This window comes from Xenopus tropicalis, chromosome 7 (assembly GCF_000004195.4).
Source record: "Xenopus tropicalis strain Nigerian chromosome 7, UCB_Xtro_10.0, whole genome shotgun sequence".
NCBI lineage: Eukaryota > Metazoa > Chordata > Amphibia > Anura > Pipidae > Xenopus > Xenopus tropicalis.
Window position 1 is genome coordinate 76,681,601 of NC_030683.2, and position 8,913 is coordinate 76,690,513.

The 8,913-nt window shown below is 36.7% G+C and overlaps 1 pseudogene across 1 annotated transcript; it reads right to left on the reverse strand.

The window, feature by feature from the left end:
- Positions 1-2,853: 2,853 nt before the first annotated feature.
- LOC116412029 lies at positions 2,854-7,749 on the reverse strand (annotated as a pseudogene). The gene is made up of 14 exons (XR_004223484.1): positions 7,345-7,749; positions 7,122-7,235; positions 6,816-7,007; positions 6,618-6,698; positions 6,398-6,478; positions 6,166-6,291; positions 5,775-5,922; positions 5,369-5,673; positions 5,075-5,282; positions 4,840-4,962; positions 4,615-4,748; positions 4,237-4,461; positions 3,886-4,109; positions 2,854-3,779 (listed from the first exon to the last, which is right to left on the reverse strand). The product of XR_004223484.1 is annotated as an uncharacterized LOC116412029 (transcript).
- Between the last annotated feature and the right edge of the window lie 1,164 nt (positions 7,750-8,913).

Below are 8,913 nucleotides of genomic sequence, written 5' to 3' on the forward strand. Positions count from 1 at the left end.
ATGAGAGCAGGAGGGAATATTTATACCAGCCAACAAGTATAGCAACCAATAGAAATCAAGACATGGAGACAATACCTGGCTAGATTTTTGTGTATTAATCAAACTTCATTCTTTATAGGGATTACAGTTACAGGTGTTACAGTTTCTGCTACAGCTTAACATTCTTTCACACCTGTTGCTGATCAGTATGTAGGTACCAGGGGGATTAAGTCAAGTTGTCAAAAACTTAATCTCTCTGGCATGGGAGTCTAGGGGATTAGGCTGCATACCTTACAACAATCTTATCTGACAGTGGTACCAACTGTATTAGAGCTTTCATGCAAAGAAGTTAGAATTGATTGGGGGTTTACTATCAAATCTGAACTTTCTAAGTTTTAGCTTGGTAAATGCTTTTTCCAATAATAAAAACAGACCAAAAATGTAGTTTTTGTTCCAAATCATTTGACTTGCAAAAAGAGGAATGAAACACACACACACACACACATATATCTTTAAAATTTCAAACTATTTGTGGATAGATATATATATATATATATATATATATCCACAAATAGTTTGAAATTTCAAAGATATGTGTGTGTGTTTCATTCCTCATTTTGCAAATCAAATGATTTGGAACAAAAACTACATTTTTGGCCTGTTTTTATTACTGGAAAAAGCATTTACCAAGCTAAAACTTATGTATATATATATATATATATATATATATATATATATATATATATATATACCTACAGACATACACAAACACAAATATATTTACACACATACAGCTTGACCTTAGCACAGAACAACTGCACATTTGTTTAATGTCTTGTAACAATAAACCTTTACCCCAATATCCACATAGATATTGTAGATTGGACACAGAATGACTTCTGAAATCTATTGGTATGAAAGCAACGAGCAGTTGCAGATTTCAAAAAGTAAACCACACAGAGAGATGTCTATTTCAGACTTCCAGGTGTGCAGTCTATATGCTACCGTTGCCCGGGGGTCACCCAGAAACTTTTTGATGGGGGCACATTTCAGAGTTTAGCATTCTGTGTGTATGGCCCATATGCCATTGTTTAAATTACCAAAAATGTCTGGCCCATCTAAGGGCTCCCCCTGCATACTTGAAATCTATACACATAAATATACACACAGCCTAATATATGAACATTTATAAGCTAAATACATTCGTACAACTACTTTTTTTAAGCAAAAACTTAAAAATTAAGATTTGATAGTAAACCTCCAACAATTGTAACTTATTGGCAATACAGTTTAGAACATTGTCAGATAAAGTTGTTATAAGGTATGCAAGTATGCAGCCGAAGTCTGAAGGAAGGACAATGGCAACAGGCTTCAAAGGCCTAGCCTTCAAGTACAAGGTGACATGTCACACATCTTTAGTGAAGATGGAGAGGAGACAGAGGATGTTGATTGCACAAAGAGGAATGAAACACACACATATATCTTTAAAATTTCAAACTATTTGTGGATATATATATATATATATATATATATATATATATATATATATATATATATATATAAAACTAGAAAAGATCCTCTGCACTCACCCATTATCAATATATAAAGGACATTAAGGCATTCTGTGCATTAAGCTACTAAGAAATGCCCTACCCTTTAAGCAAAACAGGGATTGTTTGTCCATATATTGCAATATACTTCAAGCTTGCCAACTATGTCAAAGTCATCCCTTCTGGCCAGTCCTACACTGAATTTTGTGATTTATTAAGAATTCTACTGCTTTAATATACATTTAGCAAAGGAGCCAATTTTTACCTGCAACATGTTTACTTCTTAAGGTTAAACCCCCCATATGTTGCAGGTAAAACTTAGTCACTTTGCTAAATGTATATTGAAGCAGTAGAATATAGATATGTATATAGTTATATTAGTTGGAATGGTTATTTTTAGATATGCACATTTGTCTTTGTAACTCATTTTTAGTAAATTCTTATTGTTGCAAGACATTTGAAAATAGATTGGTTGATTTGTGCTTAGTTTAAGCTGTGTGTTAGTAAGGATGGATAGATAGATGATAGATAGATAGATAGATAGATAGATATATTTTAAAATGGTTTTAACCTATAATGCCTGCTTTGTAAGTTTTGGATGTCTCTGTTCAATTAATATGTTTGTTTCAGGAGTCTTGGGGATTATGCATTATGGACTTTGTCACCTCAATTGAGGAATTAGTCTCACAACTTTCTTTTACACCTTATGACATATCACATCAAAGTTGTTATAAGGTATGCAAGTATGCAGCCGGAATCTGAAGGAAGGACAATGGCAACAGGCTTCAAAGGCCTAGCCTTAAAGCACAAGGTGACATGTCACACATCTTTTGTGAGGATGGAGAGGAGACAGAGGATGTTGATTGCACAAAGAGGAATGAAACACACACATATATCTTTAAAATTTCAAACTATTTGTGGATATATATATATATACAGACATACACAAACACAAATATATTTACACACATACAGCTTGACCTTAGCACAGAACAACTGCTCTATTGTCTAATGTCTTCGAGCAATAAACTTTTATCCCAAGTAAATTACACACACACACACACACACACATAAATGTGCATATATAAAAATATATATATGGTCCATATATTTACAACAGCTATCTGAGCCCTAGCTTCAGAGGGCATCATGGGGTATGTAGTGCAAGGGATTCCTGGGGGCTGTGTCCTTCAATTGCTAATGAGGTAGCCACAAGCTATTGTTAAGGTTTTGCCAGCCACACCCCCCCCCCCGAAACAGGTAAGCATGGGGACTTCAGCAGGGCCTAGCATTTCCAGGGCACTCAATGAGAATACACAAGAGGTTTATAAGTAAAGGAACATTTATTAACACTCTGAAGGAAAAATTAAATAACACCACCCCCTTAAAAAAATGTCCAAAGTATTTCATGGTTTCCTTCATGTGGCAGATCCAGTTGGCTGACAATCTCTTCAGACTCTTTTGATGGTTTCAGGTGCTGGTGTCTCATCTGCATCTCTCATGAGGAATGCTTCAGAAGACAAAGTATTTCACAATTTTCTCTAAAAACTCCCCCCCCTCAAAAAAAAAAAAGTCCAAAGTATTTCATGGTTTCCCTCATGTGGCATATCCAGTAGACTGACAATCTCTTCAGACTCTTTTGATGGTTTCAGGTGCTGGTTTCTCATCTGCATCTCACATGAGGAATGCTTCAGAAGCCAAAGTATTTCACCATTCTCTCTAAAAACTCCAGTGATGACTCTGCTTATTTTTTAAAGCCTAAAAATAATATAGATATCAGAATGGTCACAGTCAATTATCTAAACTGTGTCGATGTATTGTTCATTAGAAAAAAAAAGAAGGGCGGAGAAAAAGAGAAAAAATGCTAAATAGTAATGTCAGAAAATAAGTATAAAATAGGTGTACTTATCTTATTCTGGATGAATTTATGGCCATTCTGATATCCAAGTTGTGCTTCTTTTTAGACCTAAAAAATAAAACATATGTTATAAATTTGATAACAAATATAACTCAGAGAGGCAGAGTGAGTGCGTGAGAGACAAGGTGTCGGGGAGGGAAGTAAATAAGTGTACTTATCTTTTTTCAAGTTGAATTCATGCCCATTCCACTTGGAACGTGTTCAGAAACCTGATTCACTATTACCGAGGGTTACAGGTTTCCAAAATATCCCTTATCGGTGGCAAGTTGGTCTTCCATCCAGTGCCTTGGATACATCTCTTTCTTCATGTGGATTCTCATATTTGAGAAGTCCTAGAATGGATGGGTAGAGAAGAAAGAATTATTAGATATTCACTTGGTAACGTATACAAACGGATACATTCAGTGATTGAACATTCAACAATTTAGGAAGACTTACCAGCAACATAATCCACTCTCATCTTATTTTGCTGTTTTCTCCAACGGTCATAAACGTACTGGCCGTACTCACGGGAAAAGCCTAGTGCTGCCTTTAAGCAAGGAGGCGTGGCATCAATAGTAAGTGGGTGGCACTTTTTAAATTTTTCAAAGGCTTCCTCCCTCAACCCACGGGAGACTTCTGGTGTTTCTTCTTGCAGGGGCTTCTGTGGCACCTCTTGACACCTGTTAAATGAATAATTAAAAAGAAACGAGTGGTTATTCCCTGCTTTCTGTATAAATCATAATTTATCTGTACTTAAAAAAAAAAAAATTGCATATGCAAAGCCATGTAAATGCTCTATTAAATTACCTTGATGTTGATGGCTGGGATTCATGCATCGCCCTCTTCATCATTTCTGCCGCTTCTACCATATTGTCAACGGTCTTCTCGCCATATATCCTTCCGGCAGTCACATTTGAATGGCCAAGCAACCTGGCAAACATGTTCCTCTGAGCATCAGTTTGAAAGTGGGAGACCATGTATGTCTCCATTGTCCTTCTAGCCTCTTGACTTGTGACAGGGCGCAATTTAAACCTAAGGGAAAAAATGTATGTTCAGAAATGTGAACGTTGAAACCAGTACTAAACGGGGCTAGAACGTAAGCCTATGCCAGTAATCACACGATAGCTATAGTTTCTGAGAAGAACTAACAAATACTTGTATTTGTATGCGACAATCTATACTTACTTATGATGAAGCCGGGCGATGTCATTCGTCACACTGTGAATTGGTTCCCCTGTTGACGATATGAAAAATGTCTGTGGGCATTTCCCACTCCTGATAAATGATGGCCGTATTTTTTTATAAAAAACATCAAACCACTAAAATGACAGAAAAGAAAGTCAAGTTAAAAAAAATGCTATGCAAAAAGTCTATCACAATATGCAATGTTTGTTTGTTTCAGACATATACCTCTTCTTCTTCTTCTTCTAGCAGTATAGAGGCGACTTGCTGAGTGGATGTCTTATGCCTTTTTACACCAATGACCATACGGGTTTTGCAATCAGATGGTATCCTCTTGCACCATTCTTCCACCTATAAGCAAAAAAGACACAAGGATCGGTAAAATATCAAAAAGTTCACGTTCATATCATGTCAGCGGAACATAAAAAGCATGGCAGTGAAAAAATGTATCATGTATACTCACAGTCATATTTTGCACAACCCCTGGTCGCTGGAGGTATTTTAAGACAATCAGTGCCTCCAAGTAATAGACGACATAAGACTTTTCCTTCTCCAAAAGACGTCCACCCATCTTGGCCTTCTTTATTATCTGCTCAAATGTTGGTCTGGCCACTATGAGGATCCGTTGACACTCTGAGGGGTCCTTTTTTGCAGATGTCAGATAGTCAAACCTGTGAATAGGGGTAGTAAATGTTACACACCAAACCTACACACACAAAAAGCCAAAATAAATGCACAGGTACTAAAGCATACTTACTTTTTCCCCACAACGCTGGCCGAAATTCCCTTGCTCAGCCTTCGCTGCAGAGGCGAGGTCATGTCGAGATAGCGTTTGCATTTTCCGACAAGTTCTTCACTTTGATGGGATCCGCTGGACAAAGTATCTGTTTGAGATCTCACAAACCTCTTGATATGTTTCAGGTACGAAAACATTGTGGCATGAGCGTTCCCCAAATTCTCAAGTGCCGTAAAAAAGTCCAACGTCTTCTGTGTGTCGGTCAGGAAGCTTAAGGATGCCTTGGAGGGGTCCACAAAATACAAAAACCTGGCCACATTTGCCACCTAAAATGATACACAGGAATAAATATCATTATGAGGAAATGTGAACAGCAAAATAACAAAGGTAAACAACAAATGTTTACATAGACAGGTGTGACTCTTACCTCTTGTGACCATCTTCTTACTTGTAATTCTTGCTGCAGATATTTTCGGAAGCGAGCAAGAACACCACATTCAAGAGAGTGTTTTCTATACATGCCTGCAGCCATCATTCTTCTTCTAAGCAGAACGTAATTTGAATTGGTCTCGCTCCTAGTCCAAAGAAAAATATATTTAGAAATGATTGAAAATCTGTACTTATTACAACATGGACCGGTGTCAAATGACCGGAAGCCAAGTTTAACAGGTATTTTCTTCTAAAGCATTCAAAATAACAAATGGTTTTCAGGATAGGGCAATTATTGGGGGAGGGTAGAATAGATTTTTTTAGTTAAAAAATTTAGTTAAAAATTTTTTAATGTTACTTTTCCCTTTAAAATACGCTTGTTAACTTACTGTTCAAGCCCTCCAACAAGATTGTGTGTCTCCATCTCTTCATATTCCTTGCCGTCATCATCATAATCATCATCATCGTTGTCATCAGTCAAGGGGTCTGCATTGGTCTCCTCTGACTCAACAGGACTGTATTAATAAAAAATCAACAAAATGTTCAGATTGAAAAAAGTTGAAACACATACTGCTATGTAGACAGGTGTAGATTAGATGTACATATGACACTTATACTTACAGGTCAAGCTCAGGTCCCTGCATCTCCACCTCTTGTTCATTCACAGGGCTTACGAAGTTCTCCTCATCTGACTCGATGGGGCTAAAATAATAAAGATCAACTAAAGTTCAGAAAGGATTGAAACACAAAAAAAAAAACATGCACGCATATTACAAAGTAGAGGTTAATATTAGTATCTGTACAGGTGTAGATTAGATGTACATATGACACTTATACTTACAGGTCAAGCTCAGGTCCCTGCATCTCCACCTCTTGTTCATTCACAGGGCTTACAAAGTCCTCCTCATCTGACTCGATGGGTCTAAAATAATAAATATCAACTAAAGTTCAGAAAAGATTGAAACACAAAAAAAAAACCATGCACACATATTACAAAGTAGAGGTGAATATTAGATGCACATATGGCAAGTATACTTACAGGCCCTGTTGTACAACAGGTCGCTGTTTCTGCACTGCTTCAGCATTCAAGGGTCTGGAGTTTACCTTCTCATGCATTTTGGCCAATTGTGACATTAGGAAGTCAATGCTCTCCTGAAGTGACTGAAGTGTAGGTTGCTGTTTCTGCCCATTTTCAGCATTCAAGGGGCTGGGGCTTATCATCTTATGTGACCTGACAGGGCAATATTGATAAACATCAACAACATTTCAGAAACAATGAATAACAATGTGCAAATTACAATGTAGACAGGTGAATCTTAAAAGAACATATGCCGAGTATACTTACAGGTCCAGACCTTTACAAGGGGCCTGTGTCTCCACTACTTCATCTGCTGGCCAATTGACGTTCACCTTGTTTCTGTCCATATTTGATGGACGGATGCTCTCTTTCATGGCACAGCTGTAATGCAACAAAAGATTGATTGTTAAGAAGAAATAAAAACAAACAATAATATTAAAGACATATGGACATACATGTCTAGACACAGCCAGACAGGAGCAATACATACCTTGCTGACTCTTGCTTCCCTCTAATATAGCAGCCATTTTTCTCCAGGAACTGGACAAAAAATTGTTTAGGATCAGAATCCTCATAGTCCAGGTCTTCATAATTAACAATACTTAGCCCTTCCAGGATTGCTCTCATCTTTCCTCTTGCTTCTTGCATCACAAATTCAATTTCTTGGTTATCTGCATGTTTCATGCAGGCTCTCCTCAGATGAAAAGGCAATTTGCCTGTAAGCTTCAGGCAAAACTTGCAGGCAAGATGATAGCGGTTAGGTGTCTTCTTAGAATCCATTTTCAAATAAAATTAAAAAGCCAAAAATGAAGTAACGGTTTCTGTGATTCACAAAAGGAAGGCAAGCTACAGGAGCTTGTTACTTCAATGATTCACAAAATGAGGTATGGTTCAAATGAGAGCAGGAGGGAATATTTATACCAGCCAACAAGTATAGCAACCAATAGAAATCAAGACATGGAGACAATACCTGGCTAGATTTTTGTGTATTAATCAAACTTCATTCTTTATAGGGATTACAGTTACAGGTGTTACAGTTTCTGCTACAGCTTAACATTCTTTCACACCTGTTGCTGATCAGTATGTAGGTACCAGGGGGATTAAGTCAAGTTGTCAAAAACTTAATCTCTCTGGCATGGGAGTCTAGGGGATTAGGCTGCATACCTTACAACAATCTTATCTGACAGTGGTACCAACTGTATTAGAGCTTTCATGCAAAGAAGTTAGAATTGATTGGGGGTTTACTATCAAATCTGAACTTTCTAAGTTTTAGCTTGGTAAATGCTTTTTCCAATAATAAAAACAGACCAAAAATGTAGTTTTTGTTCCAAATCATTTGACTTGCAAAAAGAGGAATGAAACACACACACACACACACATATATCTTTAAAATTTCAAACTATTTGTGGATATATATATATATATATATATATATCCACAAATAGTTTGAAATTTCAAAGATATGTGTGTGTGTTTCATTCCTCATTTTGCAAATCAAATGATTTGGAACAAAAACTACATTTTTGGCCTGTTTTTATTACTGGAAAAAGCATTTACCAAGCTAAAACTTATGTATATATATATATATATATATATATATATATATATATACCTACAGACATACACAAACACAAATATATTTACACACATACAGCTTGACCTTAGCACAGAACAACTGCACATTTGTTTAATGTCTTGTAACAATAAACCTTTACCCCAATATCCACATAGATATTGTAGATTGGACACAGAATGACTTCTGAAATCTATTGGTATGAAAGCAACGAGCAGTTGCAGATTTCAAAAAGTAAACCACACAGAGAGATGTCTATTTCAGACTTCCAGGTGTGCAGTCTATATGCTACCGTTGCCCGGGGGTCACCCAGAAACTTTTTGATGGGGGCACATTTCAGAGTTTAGCATTCTGTGTGTATGGCCCATATGCCATTGTTTAAATTACCAAAAATGTCTGGCCCATCTAAGGGCTCCCCCTGCATACTTGAAATCTATACACATAAATATACACACAGCCTAATATATGAACATTTATAAGCTAAAT